This window comes from Vicugna pacos, chromosome 34 (assembly GCF_048564905.1).
Source record: "Vicugna pacos chromosome 34, VicPac4, whole genome shotgun sequence".
NCBI lineage: Eukaryota > Metazoa > Chordata > Mammalia > Artiodactyla > Camelidae > Vicugna > Vicugna pacos.
The window spans coordinates 259,664-280,053 of NC_133020.1; the positions used below are offsets into that span (position 1 = coordinate 259,664).

At 40.3% G+C, this 20,390-nt stretch overlaps 1 protein-coding gene and 1 pseudogene across 1 annotated transcript in view; both read left to right on the plus strand.

The window, feature by feature from the left end:
* Nucleotides 1–20,390, plus strand: part of LOC140691293 (AT-rich interactive domain-containing protein 4B-like) — a 91,655-nt gene that overhangs the window by 61,771 nt on the left and 9,494 nt on the right. The window lies entirely within an intron of this gene.
* Nucleotides 18,592–19,431, plus strand: LOC140691336 (myb/SANT-like DNA-binding domain-containing protein 3 pseudogene; annotated as a pseudogene).

A 20,390-nucleotide genomic window follows, 5' to 3' on the forward strand; every position in this document is an offset into this window, starting at 1 on the left:
AGTGTAATTCCAGCCCCTGTGGAGCTTATATTTTAATGGGGAACAGATAGAATGAATCAAATATATGAATAAAACATGCAATAGGTCAGATGGTGATAAATGTTGTGGAGAATAATGAACCAGGCTAGGATAAGAATGTTTGTGGTAGGGTCCTCTGATGTTCTACCAAGAAGGGGACATTTGAGCAGACATCTGAAGGAGGTAAAAGAGTGAGTCATGCCTTTATCTGAGGTAAGAATTGTCTAGGCATAGAGACCAGTAAGTGCAAAGACTGTGAGGTGGAAGTGTGCCTGTCATATTATGAGAACTGCAGGAGGCCAGGGTGGCTGGAACTGAGCAAGTAATGAGAGTGTTAGAAGAGGTCCAAGACACGGGGGTGTGTGGGGGGGATGAGTTTTGTAAGACCACTGTAAGATCATTGGCTTTTACTCTGAGAAAATAGCAAGTTAGTGGACAGACATGAGCAGAGGAATGAATATAGCAGAGAATGCTACAACTTATGTTTTAGAAAGATCTCTCTGGTAGGTGTGTGAGAAATGAGCAAGGACAGAAGCAGAGAGATCAGTTTAGAAAATTATTTAATAACCTAAGAGACAGATGATGGAGGCTGAGACTAGGGTGGTTATTGTAGAAGAAGTGAGAATTGGTCAGAGTATGCTTGTATTTGTGCATCTATATTCAAGAATGAGAGTTATCTATATATCCACCCACCTGCCTACTTGCTACACAGTTATTTATCCATCCATCCATCCAACCATCCATCTATTCCTTTTGTAAGGTTTCAGAATTTGGATTTGGAAAATGTCCATAGTTTTCTATGCTCCAAAACAGTTCAGATAGCATGAAAATTGTATATTCCTTGAGGTTCAGAAAACTTTGCTCATGTGACTCTCTGGACCTGACGTTTTTCTTATATGTAAAACTTTGATAGCTTTTTATGTATCTTCCAGACTTTGGTGGTCTGTTACGCTCATTTGTCTCTTCTGAATCAATATTGTTCATCTGCATTTTTGTAGAAAGTAATTCATTTCTTTGGGATTTAAAAAATATATTTATTGCTTTGAGTTGTATACAGTGTTGTAATTTGGAAAATCTCTCTGTATGTTTATGGTTATATCTTCTTATTATTATCTATGTATGTTTTGTTCTTTTGATTTACTAGACTAAGTAGCAGGTTGCCTATTTTATTTTATCTTTTTCCTCAAAGAATAAACAGCTCTTACATTTCTTTGTCTATTTATCATTTGTCTGCTTTTCCGGTCATTTGTTTTTATTTCATTTGAAATTGTTTCCCTCTCCCTGCTTTCCTTGTATTTGTTTGTTGCTCTTTCCTGATATCTTGAATTAAATACTTGGTTCATTTTTTTTTCTTGTGTTCTGAATTTCCCTCAGATAAACACTTTAGCTATGTCCCACTGGTGTTGATTAGACATGTTCTCATTATTGCCCTTTTCTTAATACTTTATACTTCAGATTTGTCCTAAGAGCTGTTTATTAGTCATTTCTCTTTGCATTTCAGAATGTTTGTTTTTCAGTTTGCATTTTTGAAATCATTTCTAGTTGTAAAAATGTATGGTCAAAGAACATGTCTTGTATGATGTCTGTTTTGTTGGAATTCACTGAGGTTTTGTTTATGGCTTAATGCATGATCACATTTATAAAGTTTCCATAGGCTTTAAAACAGAACATGTCTTCTCTGTTGAGTACTGAGTCCAGTTTGTAGTTATTAAATCAACCTTATTAATTACATTACTCAGCACTTTGATTTAATAATTTTTCCTTGATTAATATGTCAAGAAGACTGATATTTAAGTCATCCACATTTATTGTATTGTTTATTTACCCTTTTTACTTTATCTGTTTCATTTGAGACAAATAGTTTCATGACTGTTAATAACTTTGTTGATTGTGCTTTTCATTAACATAAAATGTTCCTTTATTATCTAATTATCCCATTTAGTGAATTTTTTGTCTTGAATTCTGCTATGACTGATATTAATACTGTAATTACTGCTTTCTTTTTGTTTGTCCTGATATAATGTCACATATGTATAATACCCAACATTTGGCTGTACCATATAACTTTAGTTTTATTAAAAATCACTTGAGGTAAATCAATATTGATAAGTTGATTTTTTCTTTAAAAATCATGCTTCATTATATACACAGTCTATTTTATATTTTCAGAATTATTTTATAAAATTTATATAAATTCATATGACATGATTTCAAAATATAGGTTTGAAATGGAAACTAAGTTATAAAAACTTATAATTAGTTTTTTAAATAGTGTCATAAAATAAATTTTTAATAACAAAAAGTTATAAAAGCTGCCTTCAATATATTTTTGGCCTGGACTTCAGAAAGATGTTCTGTCTCAACAATTTTGATAAACAAAATACAAATTTAAAATGTTAGATAAGAACTATGAATAATAGCATTAGAGGCTGTATGTCCAAAGTTAATTACTAGGTGATATAGAAAATTTTAAAGAGATCAAGCTGCCCCGTTATTATTGTGTTGCTCATTCTGTTTGTCTTCTGACACCCTCTTGCTCAGATCCACTTTCTGCCCTTCTCTGTTCCGACTGTACCCTGAAAGGCTGACCCCTGCATACTGCTTTACCCGGTTTCCCTGGTTGACAGGCTTCTGTTAGAGCTCAGTCAATGGGAGGCATAGACAGGAGGTTGGGGAACAAGAGGAGAAAAGGTTGGAGCATTTCTTCCTGCCCATTGGGTAGCTCCTTCCTGCTTGGTGTCAGCACTTGCTGGGCTCCAGTAATACTATTTCCTCTCCTTCTCCCTTCAGGCCTAGTGTGCTAGGTCTCTGGGTGCATCAACATCTCTTTTTGACCCCTTGAATTCTCCCCACACCTCTGTAAATTGTCTCTTCATTAAAGTCTCTTCAGGTGAACCCTCTAAGTGGAATTCTGTTTTCTTCTGGGATCCTAACTGATCCAGCAGTATAAGCCTGGGCTTGTTTTTTATAAGTGATAGAAAACAACATAGCCTTTCTTGAAGGAGGAGGAGGGAGGAGAAGGAAAAGAAGAAGAGGGAGAAGAAGGAGGAGGAGGAGGAGGAAAGGAGGAGGAGGGGAGGGTTGGAAGGATAGCAGAGTGCAGAGAATTAATGGGAAAATTGAGAACAAGGTTTAGAGTGGGCAACAGCCAAGGCAGGCTCTGAGAGCTAGGGAACAGAAGCCGTGATGAAGATCACACAGTGGGAATGGTCTGGCACATATGCCTCTGCTTGTGAGATCATCTTGAACTCTCTCAAAATAATTTTATTTCTGACTCAGCATTCAAAGTCCAGGGAAGGCCAGTCATGTCCCCATCCCCTGGCTGTGACGGGGAGAGCAATTGTTTATTTAGCTTCTGAAATACGAGATGTCCATAGGAAAATTAGGAAGATAGGAAGGAGACGTGGATGCCAAACAGACAGAGATGACCAATGTCCACTGTAGATAGTCTTTAATGGCGTCTTAAATTTCAACACACACTATTATATAAATGCTCATTATAATACATGTTGTTTTTCATTATAGGTTACTACAAGGTATTGAATATAGTTCCCTGTGCTGTACAGTATGAACTTGTTTATCTATTTTATGTATAGTAGTTTGTATCTGCAAATCCCAAACTCCTAATTTATCCCTTCCCCATCTTTCCCACTGGTAACCGTAAGTTTGTTTTCTTTGTCTGTGTGTCTGTTTTGGTTTTGTAAATAAGTTCATTTGTGTCATTTTTTAAGATTCCACATATGAGTGATACCATATGGCATTTGTCTTTCTCTTTCTGCCTGACTTCACTTAGAATGACGATCTCCAGGTCAGCCCTTTCAGATCTGGGGAACTTTTCCTAATAGTCCAGTAGTAACAGCGTTTTCCAACCCCCAACTTCTAGTTCTTCCTCAGATGATTGCTTTCAGGATAAATACGAGGGCAGGTTGTCTTGAGTTACTTTGGGTCCACATTTTACTTAAGAGCTTCTTCCTTTGTTATACATACAAGTCAGTTTGTATATACAAGTTGGTAAAATGCCACAAGTTTTGTGAGAACTAAGAAAGCTACATCCTATAGTTTAATAACAAAAAGTTAAGACAAGGAAAAGGGTCTGCAGTGTTCAGCATTTTGCTGAATTCTCTGTTTCTGGCGCCAATTTCTCCAGGTGAGAAGATGAGAATTCCAGCAGGCACCTTGTCCCACCACGACAGGGTGAACTTAAAAAAAGTTTTTTTTTGTTCTTTTCTTTATTGAAGTATAGTCAATTTATAATGTATCAGTGTCTGGGGTACAGCATCATGTTTCATCATACATGCACATACATGTGTTCCTTTTCAGATTCTTCTTCATTATAGGTTGCTACAAGATATTGAATATAGCTCCCCATGCTGTACAGAAGAAACTTGTTTACATATTCAGTTTTTGAAAAAACAAATTTATCTATTTACTAAATGTAGATTTAGTCCTGCCCCTGACAGTCAGCTTAACAGAAGTCAACTGCATACTGGGATGTTTTTATTTTTTAAATGATACTCCAAAAATTATGACTGCTAGTAATTTGGAGCATAGTTGTTTTTCTTTGTATACAAGTTAAATCTGTGGTAATTTTAAGATGAGCATGGGTTTAGCGTGATGATTGAGGATGTGACATCTGTTCATGTAGCTGACTGGATTGTTTTCTCTCTAAGGATCTTTATATTAAAAAAATCAAAGAGCTATATAAAGTTTGGTCATTTTTTAATCTGTTTTTCCCTGTTTATTTTTTAAGCCAGTTAAATGCCTTTCTGAACAGGGGTGTGTAAAGGGAATGAGTGCTTTATGAATCTTCCTGAACAAATTTAGTTCGTACTTATTAGATGGGTGTGATATGCAGCGGTGTCAGAGGAATCAGCAGTACCCTGAAGGTTCAGGTGTCCTTGCTTTAACCCTCTTCTAAGAAACCTGGGTCATATATCCTCCCCAGCTGTTGTGTGTGCTGTTCTCCCACTTAGATAATTACCAGCAAAGCACCGAGAGACCTCTTGCAGTTCTAGTCAAGCTGTTGGACCTTTGCAGGAATGATAGCTCTCTGTTCCTGCTCTCAGGGAGCCCAGGGCCTTTTCAGCTTCTAGGAGGAAGATGCTCTCACATTGGGCCCCCCGAACTCTGCACTGCCTTCTTTTAACGGGAAGATTTACATCCCACCCTGTGGTGGAGGCTGACCCTGTAATCTCCTAAATCGTTGCTTTCTCCAAGCCGTCCCATAACCCAGCTAGAGCAAAAAAAAAAAAAAAAAAAAAAGAAAGAAAAGAAAAGAAAAGAAAAAAAAACAAATAACTTACATTGAAAAGAATAAATGGTACCCATTTTTTCCCCAGTTAATTGTGATGGGATACACTTCAAGTCTCTGTCTTTGTTTTTTTTGCAAAGGATTTTGTGTTTTGTTTGCAAAGGATTTGGTGTTAATTCTGAGTTTAAATTATTTTAGAAATCATTTCACTTGCTGAGGGTGGCAGCCTCTTGAATTTAGTCATTGAACATTTACCGAGGACACACAGGATGTGGGCCTGCCGGTCAGTGCAGGGCACCCGCACATGAGATCCTAGGTAGCTGACCTCCAGGAACTCACTGGAGATGCACTGAGTACGCAGTTTCCTTGATTATTAGAGCTGCCAATGTTTGGTATTTAGAGTATTCTGAAGTAACCTTAACCTTTGAGTAAAAACTTTCATTTTTCAGCAAAAATCATCTCTTTTCTGCTCTGTGCCTTTTCTCCTACAGACACAGATTCTTGGATTAAAAAAGCCATGGAATCATAAGAACTAGATGGAACTTTCAAAATGAACCTTTGAAATTTCTTCTGTTTCTCCCCACCCCTCCTTCGTCAACCCTTTGGCTATATCTAGGCAGAATTCACAATCCTTACCAGAAAGTGGTTTTGGCAATTAGTGTTACTGAATCCAAACTCATTCTGTTTGCCACACGACAGGCCAGTACATTGACAGACGAGGTGTTGGGACAAGGAATAGTGACTTTATTTGGAAAGCCAGCAGACCGAGAAGATGGCAGACAAATGTCCTGGAGAACCATCTTCCCCAAGTCAGAACTCAGGCTCCTTTTACACTAAAAAGGGGAGGGAGTGTGGTTGGTTGTTGCAAACTTCTTGGTGTCAGAAGTCTTTGTTCTTGCAGCTGTCCACGTGGGTCAGGTCATGGTGTCCCTGTAAACCTCCAACAAGACAAGTATTATTTTCTGTTCTGCAAGTTTTTATCTCAATATGAATGCAGAAGTGTTATTATTCCCTTAAAGGTCAGAGCCTCGAGAATGGGCTGTCCTGTCTCTTTCAAGCTCTACAAAAGGTGCAGAACCAGCAGGACTCAGCCCAGGAAACAGAGCACAGGGTCAGAGCCAAAGAAACAGATCTAATATGGAGTCAGGTTTGTTCTTCCTTAGTAAATTATGGTAAATAACAGTACTTAATTCCTTCATGAGTTCCTTTCCATATGGAGCCTATGAAATAGTCAGAAGTTTACATCTGAAATATCTGTTCAGTGGGAATTGCCTTATTGAATCTCAGATGGTAAAATAATTTTTATGTACTGTATATTGGAATGATCTCAAATTTCTTAACTGAGAGGATGAATTATAATAGGCAAATTGAAAAGTTGTAAACATACTCATACTTGTAAATTAAGTAAGTTTCTTTTTGCTGTGAATGTTAAACAAATGGTGGATTCAAGGATAATATTCTAGAGATTAGAAATCATTTCTAGGTATTCTGTAAATGCTGTTTAGATTTGCAGAAATTAAGATTACCTTATTCAATCTTTTTTTTTCATTAGTGATATTTAGTGATACTACGAACTTCTAGACATTGCAGTAAGTGCAGGGAATGGAAAATTGATGAATGTGGCTGCTGTCATGAAGAAGCTCGCAATTTTGTGATTTCTTCTAATGCTCCAAAGTCTAGTTAGTTTTTGAAGTAGCTCATGGATGCTGTGAAAAATGTGTCCTCTCTACTCATAATGATGCAGGTGCTTAAAAGCACTAATGTAGCCTCCTTGAGATCTGGGGTCCCCTTGGTACCTTCTTTGAAGATCTTGATTTGGAAGCCCATATGTCCTCTCCACGATTCTGACTGGTTGGTAAAGGGTTAGTTTTCATGTTTATTCTCTTCCCTTCACCTCAGTCCATGTGTGATGACTCCTCCTCTTTGTATAGTATTTGCAAAAAGCAGAATAAACAATTCTGGAGAGTTGTCATTTAAAGGAGACGAGTTTTCCCACATTTAGCCAAAGGCCCTCCCCAGTGGAAGGAGGTCACTGTCAGGGCCTTCCTGGCTCACTTTCTCCTGGTCATTGATGCTCAGCTCTTCTTGATCTGACATCAGCCTCCTGAGAGCAGCCCCACATGTGATGTTGGGAGTCAACTGATAAGATCACTCGAGGGTCCATATAAATTCTTATCTTGGTGTTAGCAATCAGATTCTTTATCTTGCTTGGTTTTATGGTTTCTATAAAGTGTAGGATTCTTCTCAAAGTGGTTCCTGGATATTAACACTAATTAATCTGAATTGGGGCGCACTTTCTTCTCTAGTGACTAGCAAGAAAAACAGAGTGTAGAGTGAACTATTTATTGTGTGGATTTTCCAACAGTTGGAAAAGTTTGGGTTTGACTCCTGCAGTTGAGACATGGATGCTCCCCAAGCAGATGTGAAGATAACTAAGTTATGATTATTCCCATCATCTAAGTAGCAAGGGTTCTAAGAGAATGATAGGCCATTGAGCCACTTCCCCATTGTTCTGTAAGGCTAGGCACCATGTTCGTGAAAATAGTTTTTAAGGAAAGGGGTAGGGTATAGACATGCAGTCATTTAAACAGACAAATGCTAACGTTTAGTGTGTCCTGCGCATGTGGATTTGAGTTAGGAACCTGAAATAAACCTTGGTGTTCAACACATACCTACCTGTATCTCAGTGCTGTTATGAGTGATATAAGTAGAAATTTTCTCAAATTTCCAGCACATTCTGAGGGGGTTTGATGAGCCCATGTACACAGAATTTTTCCATCTCTTCCATAGCAGCCTACCATCCAACCATTACAAAAAATAATAACAGCAACAGTCCAACACCTAGAACCTTATTTAAACATTGGAGAGGTTTATTGCTAATGACAAAGTGGTGGCTGTCACTACCCCTGATACCAGGAGAAAGAAGGGTGCCCCTGCCGTGGTCCAGAACCTCGCCAGCTGCTGTGTTAGCTCCCACCCTCGCCAGTGGTGGTCATTGCGACAGAGCAGGTCAGTGCGTAGCACTGATGTTTTCTCATTTGGGGCTCTTGTTACTTGCAGCTTTCTTCTTCTTCTTCTCCTTCTCCTTCCTTCTCCTTCTCCCTCTCCCTCTCCCTCTCCCTCTCCCTCTTCTCCTTCTCCTTCTCCTTCTCCTTCTCCTTCTCCTTCTCCTTCTCCTTCTCCTTCTCCTTCTTCTTCTTCTTCTTCTTCTTCTTCTTCTTCTTCTTCTTCTTCTTCTTCTTCTTCTTCTTCTTCCTCTTCCTCTTCCTCTTCCTCTTCCTCCTCTTCCTCCTCTTCTTCCTCTTCTTCTTCTCCTTCTCCTTCCTTCTCCCTCTCCCTCTCCTTCTCCCTCTTCTCCTTCTCCTCCTTCTCCTCCTCCTCCTCCTTCTTCTTCTTCTTCTTCTTCTTCTTCTTCTTCTTCTTCTTCTTCTTCTTCTTCTTCTTCTTCTTCTTCTTCTTCTTCTTCTTCTTCTTCTTCTTCTTCTTCTTCTTCTTCTTCTTCTTCTTCTTCCTCTTCCTCTTCCTCTTCCTCCTCTTCCTCCTCTTCTTCCTCTTCTTCTTCTCCTTCTCCTTCCTTCTCCCTCTCCCTCTCCTTCTCCCTCTTCTCCTTCTCCTCCTTCTCCTCCTCCTCCTCCTTCTTCTTCTTCTTCTTCTTCTTCTTCTTCTTCTTCTTCTTCTTCTTCTTCTTCTTCTTCTTCTTCTTCTTCTTCTTCTTCTTCTTCTTCTTCTTCTTCTTCTTCTTCTTCTTCCTCTTCCTCTTCCTCCTCTTCCTCCTCTTCTTCCTCTTCTTCTTCTCCTTCCCCTTCTCCTTCCTCTTCCTCCTCTTCCTCATCCTCTTCCTCTTCTTCTTCTAAGAAAGGACTAGAAATTTAGGGAAAATGCAGATAGGCATATATTTAGGAGGTGGGACAGAGTCTAAGGAACAAGAGCCCATCCGTAGCTACAGGATGAACATTAACTTAGTAAAAGCCTTGGGAATCCACACATTTAGGTCCTGATACTTTATTCTGTAGATGAAGAAATTGAGATCTAGGAAAATGAAATGATTTACTCAAGGTTGCAGGCATAGTTATTGGCAGGAAAAAAGAAGTCTGAGGTTCTTTCCAGTATTAAAAATAAGTAACAAAAAATAATGGAGAGCACAGGCTAAAAAATTTTTGTCTTTGATAAGTCAACAGGCGAGAAAGAACTTAGATTGACTTGAAGTAATCCAAGATTGAGTTTTGGTGATAAAAACTCTTAATAACAGAATGGGGTGCTTTGAGAGATTATTTCGAGAGGTCTGCAATATAAGGTGTCTGGGTGTGGTCCTTCCTGAAAGGTGGGAAGGGGTGGTTGGAGGCCCTGTCGGGATCCTTTGATTATTCACTGCAGTGTTCCACGAGGACCCTGTAGCTCTGAGAAGGAGAATGTTGATCATCAGATCTCAATAGCCATACTTTCTCCCCGACCCCTGTCTCAGCCTCCTTTCCCAGTATGCAGGGCCACGATGAGGACTGTGAAAGCACCAGCCAGATGGGCTGGACTGGAGCTCTGTTCCTTTGATCTGTCCAGGCCGATAGCAGACTTATGATTCACCTGGGGTCTGGAATAGATTTGCAGTTGACCTTTGCAGTTAGTGCTTTGACTTTGTTTTGAGTTGGATAATGAGATATTCTCTGGAATATTGACTAGCATTTGTGAATTGATTGTGAAAAACAATAAAAGGGTTCTAAACCCATCGAGAAGGGGGTGTCTGGGAATCCACTTTCCCCGGTCAGATTTCTTCTTGCCTCCTCTTTCAAGAAGGCATAGGTAAACGTTAAAAAATACATATATAAAATGCAGAAGATGGGTGAACTTCTGCCCATATGTGGAAATATGTATATGTTTGTTATCATTACTCTTTTAAAATGCTTCCAAGTGGACCCAGTTGAGAGTGGCCAGTCTTTGATGACCACACAGCTCTGCACTTGAACAAGGCTCTTAATTTTTCTTTCTTAGCCGTTGCTGCTCAACGTCGTTGATACACCAGGAGAATGTCTCATTTTTTCAACAAAAGTTTACTCTGCATGATTGCAAGGACTCTGAGGAATAATTAAGATTAAAATATTCCCAAGCAGGGAGAGAGGGATTTTGGATAAAAGAATATCTTACTCTCTCTTAGGATTTTGTCATTGGAGAAGATCATCTGACTTGCTCAGTAAAACTGCCATTAGTGCTTAAGCACACAAAGTCAGATTTTTGCCACATATAGTTTGTTGTTTTCATCTGGTGTTTAATTTCCTGATATCAAAAAAAAAAGAATTTGATTGCAAGATTTTTTTTCAGAATTTTAGGAGTTCTCCCGGCTGGTGTGAGGTCACCATTTTCATGTTACTGTGAAGTAAGTGCTTGAGAAAATAAATAATATGAATTCTTTTTTTTTTTAATGGAGGTATTGGGGATTGAACCTGGGACCTCATGTATGCCAGGCACGTGTTCTGCCTCTGTGAGATTGTTTAAGAAGAACAGGGAAAAGAGAAACTTCCTCAAAATGACTAAATAGCCCAGGAAGAGGAAGCATTTGAGCTCCTGAAAAAATAATTGTTTCTGTAGAACAAGTTTTTTAGCTAGAGTTCCACGTTTCTTGTTATTTCCTTTGGCTGTGGGGTTTTAAATTACACACACTTTCACCTTCAGAGCTCCCCTCTCCCTCTGTTGCCCTGTCATTGGGAAGGGCTCCTGTCAGGGGCAGCCTGTGATAAAAGACGTAGTGATGGTAACTGCAGGGTGAGGGGAACGGCAGAGATACAGCCCACTCAGGTGTTGTGCACCTTTGAGGCACAGGTAGATTGGAAGCTGCGGTATGTTCAACTGCACAGGAGACTTCCTCTTTTTAGAGCCAATTAGGAAACGAGTTCCATTGACAGCTTGACCAGCTGCCCCTCCCTGGCCATTGTACCGGAGTCAGGAGTGTGCTGGGACTGCGGGAAGGACACACAAGAGAAATGTTCTGCAGGACAAAGACCGCTCCACGGGGTATTTAGGGACCTGGAGAAGGGTGAATAGAACCTTGTGGCCAAGGAGGAAAGAAATGAGGGCTTTGAGAGGGAACCTCCTGCTGGTTATGCTAAAAGCAACGCCAGAAAATAGAAAGGGTCCATGATATCTTAGGTGGGTCTTCAGGTTGAAAAGTCACACTGTAACTGACATATGGAGAGTCGGAAGTTCCCACAGTGCTCCCAAGATCTCAACTGTAAATCACAAAGCTTGTGGGTCTTTGCAGAATCTGATTAGAATAACATAAGGGTATACAGAATTTGGAAAAGATCCATTTATTTCAAAAGAGAAATACTGCTTTGGGTTGTGTTTCAGTCACTAGTTGACTAAGTTATCTTTTGAACTGGGGTGGTTTTTTCTTTGTTTTTATTTTCCCTCATTGGTAATCCTCCAGCGAATCCCAGGCAGGAAACTCTTTCTTTCTTTAGCCATAAGAAATTTAGTTTTTGTTTGTAATACAGTCTTTACACCTTTTGATTGCCAGGAGAGACTAGAACAGCATGTGGTTTTATTTTTATTTTTTATTGAAGTGTGATTGATTTACAATGTTAGTTTCAGGTGTAAAGTGATTCAGTTATATATATACATATATTTTTTTCTTTTCAGATTCTTTTGTATTATAGGTTATTGTAAGAAATTGACTATAGATCCCTGTGCTATACAGTAGGTCCTTGTTGTTTATCTATTTTGTATAATGTAATGTGCCTCTGTTAATCCCCAACCCCTAATTTATCCCTCCCTGCCCTTTCCTCTTTGGTAACCATAGTTTGTTTTCTATGTCCATGAGTCTGTTTTTGGTTTGTAAATAGAATTTGTATCATTTTTTTAAAAGATTTCACATACAAGTGATAACATATATTTGTCTTCCTCTGACTTATTTACTCAATATGATAATCTCTAGGCCCAATTATTTTTAAAACCTATATTGTAAATTACTTTATTGGCATTTTCAAACTTTTCCACCATTGGCTATGAAAACAAGAATTCAACGTAATATTCAAATGAGTATTAAAGAGAAAGAGGGTAGAATTTAGTAAAGGGTTGACTTGGACTATGGTTCATGAAAAAATAGTTATTCAAATTTTGGGATATAGATATTTCTGGGTAATACTGACTTCTGATGTCACAGTTGTCTTTAAATAGTTTCAGGTGTATTCTGAGCAGTACCTTTTGTTGCCGCCTAATTATTCTAGAAAAAAGCTACTGATGGATGATGGACTTGGCAAATTTATCCTAAGAACTTGGTGAATGTCTTTATACTATGTGTGGAATGTTTACAAAATGCCCATCTTAGGCACTTTTATACCAATATGAAGTGTGCTGAAAAACATAGGCAGATGAAAAGATATATTGTCTAATTTTCTTTTTTCTTTTTATTGAAGTATAGTCAGTTTACAATGCTGTGTCAATTTCTGACGTACAGCACAATGTTTCAGTCATCCACATACATGCATACACTCCTTTTCCTATTCTTTTTATTATAGGTTACTGCAAGATATTGAATAATCTGGCCTAATAAAGCACATATTCTTAGAGCACTGTAGTAGGCTACCCCCATCCCACTAAACTTTCTTTCATTTCTTTTTCCTAAAAGCACTCTCTTTCCCCTGTCTTCTGCCATCCATCCACAAGCTCATCTCATCTAATCTTCAAATCCTCTAATCTTCATTTTCTTAGGTACCACTCCCTTCCTCTTTGTTGTAGCTTTATTTTAAAAAATAAAATTTTGGGACTAAGTAGCTTTACTGACATTTTCTGAGCATAGTACATGGTACTTAGTAGGGACCTTAAAAACTACTGAATGGGTTCGTGTAAATGACATAGACTACTTGGTAGCAACACGTTTTGTAGAGGACAAGCCCTACCCTCAGTTTTTTTCAGAATCTGACCACATTCTGACCTGCCATGTAGGAACATCAGTGATGACCCCTAGCTATGGTGCGTTCCTTTCTAGGCCTTCCCCTAGGAACCTCACCCTAGGATGAACACACACATATGCCAACACATGAAGAAAGCAACTGATTTCAACCCACTCAGACTGAAGAAACAAAAACACTTCAGCTTTATTATAGCTCCTGGTTTGTTTGCTGAGGTAGAGGGGAGGGGCTGTGCCACTGAAGCAGTGCCCTATATAACCAGATGAGCAGGATTCTGTAAAATGTCTTACTAGCCCATGTGATACCAAGTGGGTATCACGAAGATATGCAGGACCTTGACCTTGCTGATTTTACTGTTCTTTGTCCATCCTAGTAGTGTCTATGGCAGCTAGCAGCACAGTTTTCTAGACTCTACATCAAATAGAACTGCTGTCATTTTTGGGCTAACGAGCCCTGCTGAGGGTCTGAAGAGGGCTGCACTGTGCAAGGCCACACAGAACATTTCTGGACCCTCATCAAATGCAGACAACCACATGCTTGATCAGAGAGTGCTCAATTTTTTAAAAAAAGATGGAAAGGAATACACGTGTGTATATGTATGACTGAAACATGCTGTACACCAGAAATTGACACAACATGTAAACTGACTATACTTCAATAAAATTTAGAAATTAAAAAAATAATAATTCAGAATGGCATATTACTTATCTGGAATATCCTTTCTCATCTCTCTTTTCACGTCTCATTTTCTCCAAACCTGCACAAAGCTTGCAAGATAAAAATTAGTGTGAAGTCTCCTATCAGATTCACACTACAGTTTGTCACTGTTGAAAAATTCCTGCCTGATTTCACTAAACCCATATTAAAGCAAAACAAACAAACAGGCATGAACTAAAGAGATCTGAAGTCTAGTCCAGGATCTGTGGCTAAATTAGCTGTGCAATCAAAGCATGTCACATTTCTGTGTCTCAGTTCCTCATCAGGAAAATGATGTAGCTAAACTACATGGTTTCCATGGTCTCTTGCAGCTCTGAAATGCAAATTTAATAAAAGGCTCAGAATTTCCACTTCTGACTGAGATGCATAAAGTGGCAAGACACCATTACTCTCAACCCTATAAACCATGATGAACTGAGTAAATCAGAAAATTGTAGTTTTTAAAATACCCATCAGAAAGCTGATGATGCAAAGAATTCTAAATAAATTCCGGAAATTGTAAAGTCCTTCATAAGACAAGACACCATGGTTATTCTTATTCTTGGCAAAGTGGTAAGAGAACAAGAAATTTTCCACTAACAAGATTAAGAAGGACCAGCCAAATTTATAAACAAACTTTAATGACAGCATGTGGATTCAGGTAACGGACTAGAATTCAGAGGAAGTCCAGGTACAAGCCCCACCTGCCAACTCTTCCCCGTGGGTCTTCACTGACTGCGCAAGTCTGAGGGCAAGGCAAGAGAGCTAAGAGAAAATCTCATGAACCAAATGGGCACCCATCACTGTGCCCGAGACAGCTGTCCTCTGAGGGTGGAGGACAAGACAGGGATTATGAGATAGCCTCCCCTCCCCAAGGCACTCTGAGTAAGGCAGATGATGATCTTCCTAAGAAAATGGGGAAAACATGAGGTAAAGAAAACCTGAGGTGGTACTGGAAAGCAAAGGAAATGTCTAAGCAATCCAAAGAGCTGGCAGCTAGGGTGCAAAGCAGAGACCAAGGTTCAGAAAGCAGACGGGGCAGAGTATGTGGTGGGATAATAGACAAAGCTTTCCAAAGCTGACCAAAGACCTCAACTCACAGACACAGAAGCTCAATAAGCCACAGGCAGGATAAATACAAAGAAACCCATAGCTTGGCACATCACAGTTAAACTGCTGAAAATGGCAGGGGGTGGAAAGAGGGGGAGAGCAACTCTTAAAAGCAACCACAGAAAAGAGAAAAAGCATCTACTAGGGAAAACCAATAGGAACTACGGCTGACTTATCACTGGAAACAATGAAAGCCAGAAGGCAACACCAGCTTTCAAAAAACTATCAGCCCGGAGTTCTACATCTAGGGAAATCCATTTCACAAATGAAGATGAAGTAAAAGTATTCAAAGAGACAAAAGCAAAAAGAGTTTGTCTCCAGCAGACTTTTACTACAAGAAATGCTAAAAGATGCTCGTCAGGGTGAAGGAAAATGACACCAGGTGGGCCCCCAGATCTGCAGAAAGAATAAATAACTGAAAAATATAAAAAGCCTAAAAAAGAAAAGAGCCAATGCACATGTTTTAACATCTCTAAGAGACTACTGATTGCTTAAAGCAAAAAACTAATGGATTGTGGGGTTCACAGCACAAGCAAAAGCAACATACAGGGGCACAAACTGCTAGAAGGAGGTAAACGAACCCATGCGCCTGTAAGCTTTCCAGTGTTAGTGACGTGGTTTATATTATTCGAAACTGACTGTGATAAATAACAAAATGCTCACGGGTCACCTTTGAACACCCTTTCCGTTTTTGGTCAAGATGTTTACTAATAACATGTCCATCAATGGGGAGTAAAGGGGAGGAAAAAGAGAGAAACCAAAATAAATCACCAATTTTAAGTAACGACTTATTTCACTACGCCGTTTTTGTGTGCGTTTACATCAGTAATAATACAAACTAACACATTTTATTTAAATGCCACAGATTCACCGACACTTCCCAAGAACACAGAAATTAACCATGTTAATCAAGATGAATCCACATTTTAATTGAAATCATTTTGAAGTGCTCTACTTCCTATTTGGAAAGTATACAGTTTTAGGATATTAAAAAACTACCTTGCTGAATATGGCTCTAAAGTTCTAATTTGAAGACAGAAATAACATATGTGGTATACAGTTAGCCTACATTATCAGCTATTATAAAAGTAATTAATGAAAAAAATTGTTTATATTATAAAGGAAGTCACAGCACTGAACATGAGAATAGGACTTTTAAATATTTGAATTTTAACCGAACAGAAGGAACAAAAGCAAGCTTTTTTTAGCATTCATTATTTTATTAAAGGATCCCTAATAATTCCTCGACAGAGTCAAAATATTTAATGGGTTGAAATATCCTGAGAGATGAGAACACCGAGGAACAATGGCAAGCGTGACTGAGGCTGTGCTCTGTGGGAAGCAAGCTACTCTTACATTTAACCCCCCTAACAGCATTGCAAAGTGGCTCTTAAGATCTTCAGAGAATTTAAATAATGCATCCAAAATCACACATCAGTGAGAGCCAGGATTTGAACCTCAAGTCTGTAAACCAAAGCCCATGATCATCTCTCAAATAATAATGCTAACTGACTGACAAGTACATTACACATTCCCCCCCAGCCCTTTGATAGCAGAGCACATTTCTTACAGACAAGACGTTCTTCTGCATAACCAAATATAATAATCAAAAGTAGGAAATTAACACTCATGCTCAGATCCTATTTAAGTTTTTACAATGGTATCAATAATGTACTTGTGAGCCAAATACCCAGAATCATGTGTCACAATGACCACAATGCAATCTTTAATGTACTTTTCCCCTTTAGAAGTTTAAGGGAATCAAACATTTTGCACAGTGCACAGAACTTGACTGAGCACGTGGTATGTGTAAGGCACTGTTTGACAGTACAGTGGAGGTAAGACAGAGTTCCACTTCCAGTGACTTTACATTCTAGTAAGAAAAGACTAACAAGTGAACTAGTAACATGACTTTCAGGTTTGGCCAAGTGCTATGACTGGGTGGCTTGGAAATGGCCATCTAGGGAGCTGAAATCTGAATGATTAGAAGAAACTGCATTGTTAAGAGATGGAATAGGAGCGTTCCAAACAGAGGGAAAAGCAAATACAACCTAGAGAAGGACAGAGCTGGTGTTTTGGAGGAAAAGAAAAGATGCCAGTGTGGCGACAGCATCCTGAGCAAAGGGAGCAGAGGCTGATGTGGGGATGAGACTGGACAGATAGAAACAAACTCATGAGGTGTGACTCTAAACCTTATAACTAAGAGCAAAGGAAAGCTATTGAAGGATTTTAAGCAGACAACTGTCATGGTTTCATTGACATTTTAAAAAGACGATTCTGGCTACTGGTAGGAGAATGGACTGAAGAAGATGGTCAAGTGAAAGCAGAGACCAACTAAAAGCTATTTCAGTAGGCCATGTGAGATGATGGTGACTGGGACCAGGCTGGTAGAAATGAAGGTGTAAAACGGGACAAATCCAAATGATATTTTGGAGACCAAAGGAACATGGTGACAGATTAGACATGGCGGATAAGGAGGAAAACAGGTTTTAAGGATATCTCCTAGGTGCCAGTTACTCAGATGGGGAAGACTGGGAGAAGAACAATATGGGAGAAGTCTATTTTGGACATACTAAGTCTATTTAGGAGAGAAGTCTAAATCAGAAACATAAATTTGAGAATTATTCACATGTAGACAGTATTTAAAACAGTACATTGAATGAGACCACCTACAGAAAGAAGAAGGGGAAAGTGTCTAGGACTAACCTCTGGGATATGCCAGTACTTAGAGGCAGGTCAAGGAGAGAAGTCTGTAAAAAAAACAAAAAACAAAAACAAACAAACAAACAAAAAACAAGCATGAGAAAGTGTGAGATAAGAGGAGAACAAGAATATGTTTCATAAACTAAGAGAAGCAGGTGAACAGGCAGAAAACAGTGCTGAATGCTTCTACAAGAGTCTTTAAGATGGATTTGGTAAATGGAAGTCACCGGTAACCTTGACTAGAGTGATTTCAGTGGCGAAATGGTGAGAGAGGCCAGTCTGGAGTAGGCTGAAGAGCAAAGGAAAAGGGAGAGAGCACATAGAGAGCTTTTGAAAATCTGCTTGAAAGAGGATAAGAGAAATGGAGCAAGGAGCTAGAGGAGAAGAACGTGGAATCAGGAGAGAGTTTATAAGTGATCTCTATTCTGCATCTGCCTGTCCGACCTGGAAGCCGACAGCTTGCAATGCAGCTAGCATGACTTGAGGGACTCAATTTTCAAAAATGAATTTTGGTTTAAAGGCAGATGTGGCTAGCGGCTACTATTTTGGACAGTATAGCTCTAGAGCACGTCTGTATACTAATTAAGATGGTCCAATCATAGAAAGGGAAAAAAATTCATGATGCAGGGTCAATCCTTGAGAGACTCAGCGCCTAAGGACTCGCGTGCGGCGGGCGGCCCGCGAGGGGGCGGCGGCTCCCGGGCTTTGTGGCCGCGGCGCGCGCGGCGGGGCCTGGCCGGCAGGGGGCGCGCCGCCGCCGCCCGGCGCTCGGAGCCCGCGGCCCTCCCGGCTGCCCCGCCTGCGAGAGGAGCCGAGGCCGCCCGAGCTCGCTTCTCGCCGGCCCCTCCCCGGGTCGCCGAGGCCGCCGCGCCGCCGCTGCAGGCTGGCTAACAGCCGGAAGAAACGTAGTGCAACATGCAAAGCAAAAAACCCGTAAAACCTGCCAGGTACTTCTCAGAATTGGAAAAGAGCATCCTGCTCGCTTTAGTAGAAAAGTGCAAGTATGTGCTGGAGCGTAAGGAGAGCGACGCGCGAACCCCTGCCCTCAAGCAGCGCACCTGGCAGGCGCTGGCCCACGAGGGCAGCTCTCAGCCCAGCATGTCCCTGCGGGATTTCAAACGGCTGAAGAAGTGCTGGGAGGACATCAAGGCTCGGACCAAAAAGATTATGGCCCATGAGAGAAGAGAGAAAGTGAAACGGAGCGTCAGCCGACTCCTGAGCACGCACGTCCTGGGGAAGGAGACGGTCGCCAGCATGCGGCCCGGCAGCTCAGCTTCCCGCACAGCCCGCCGAGGAGGAGCACGGGTACCAAGCCCGCGCAGACGCCGAAGAATCGTTCGCTGTTTCAAACACAAGAGCTGTACATGATGAGAAAGAGCTCATGCATTTTCCAGGGTGTGAGGGGACCTCTCAGCCTGAACCCTCGTGCTCAGCTGTCAGAATAACAGCCACTAAAAACTACCGGAGCAAAAAACAGGAGCAAAACCTCCCAGGAAGGTGCTTTAAAAAAAGATGCATGAGGAAGAACGCCATCAACAGCTGCAGCTGATAAAAATGAATGAGGTGCATGTGGCCAAAACCCAGCAGATAGAGCGAGAGGGTGAGATGGCAGAGGAGGAACACAGGATAAAAAAATGGAAGTTCTCTATTAAAAAAAATGTTTGGGGAAAGAAAACTGCAAACTTTTACCAAGGACTGGCCTGTTATCCTCGTTTAACCGGCCCTTTCCCAACTCACCGTAAGACTGTGGGGGTGGCTCCCTTGTAATTAACCTGGGCTGGCAAAGAAAGTCTGGAAGGTGAGCTTGTGGTCAGTTAACCTGTAACAGCTACAGCTTGGAAAATTAGAGCGGTAGCACCACTTATTGAGAACACATTCAGGTAAGCAGCTGCACCCTGCGCACCCCTGAAGTGGCAAAGAAGCCGTTAGGTAACTCCTGAAAGTTACCGCTGTGAGCGCTACCATTCCGAATGTAACGTCTCTTAATTAGAATTCATACAAGAACCATGTGTGAGTGTTGTTGTATTTTTTAAATCAAATACAAGTGTGACCATAAAGGAGCGTGGCTTTTTGCAGGCGGTGTTTTTTTTTTTTTCTTTTTTTAAACAGACAGCAGACCTTTACCATCCAAACGAACGCCCTCCCATTGCCAGTGCCTGTCCTAGGAGGGCACACGTTCCTCTAGCAGTGATGCTGTTGCTTAGGACTTGCCAGAGGCCTTCCCGGAACCTCCACAAGAGCTGCAGCACATTTTTCATTTTTTTCAATGTCATCGTTTGAGTGTGGATTCCCTGTTTTCAAACAACTCAACCTATGGAAGAACTTTTTTCTAATGTGGCTCATAAACTGCCTTTTTTAAGGCCTTCCATTCCCCAGAGAGGAGTTCCAAATAGTGTCTCCAACAAGGGTAGCTTTTGGAGTTAAGGGTGTAACTGCTTCAAGGGAGAAATGTTCATTTAGATTTCTACATTCTGTCATGCTTGGTTCATTAAAAGACGGAAGGAAGGAAGGGAAGGAAGGAAGGAAAGGAAGGAAGGAAAGGAAGGAAGGAAGGAAAAAGAAAAGAAAAGAAAAGAGAAGGAGAAGTCATGAGAAGGAATCTGGAGCACAAGTTGAGGAATCTACAAGGGCTATAACATGAATGAAGCAAGGCAGTTTATGTGGATAATTTGCTTGCTGTTTCCAAGTAGAAGAAATATAGTGAGTGGAAGTCT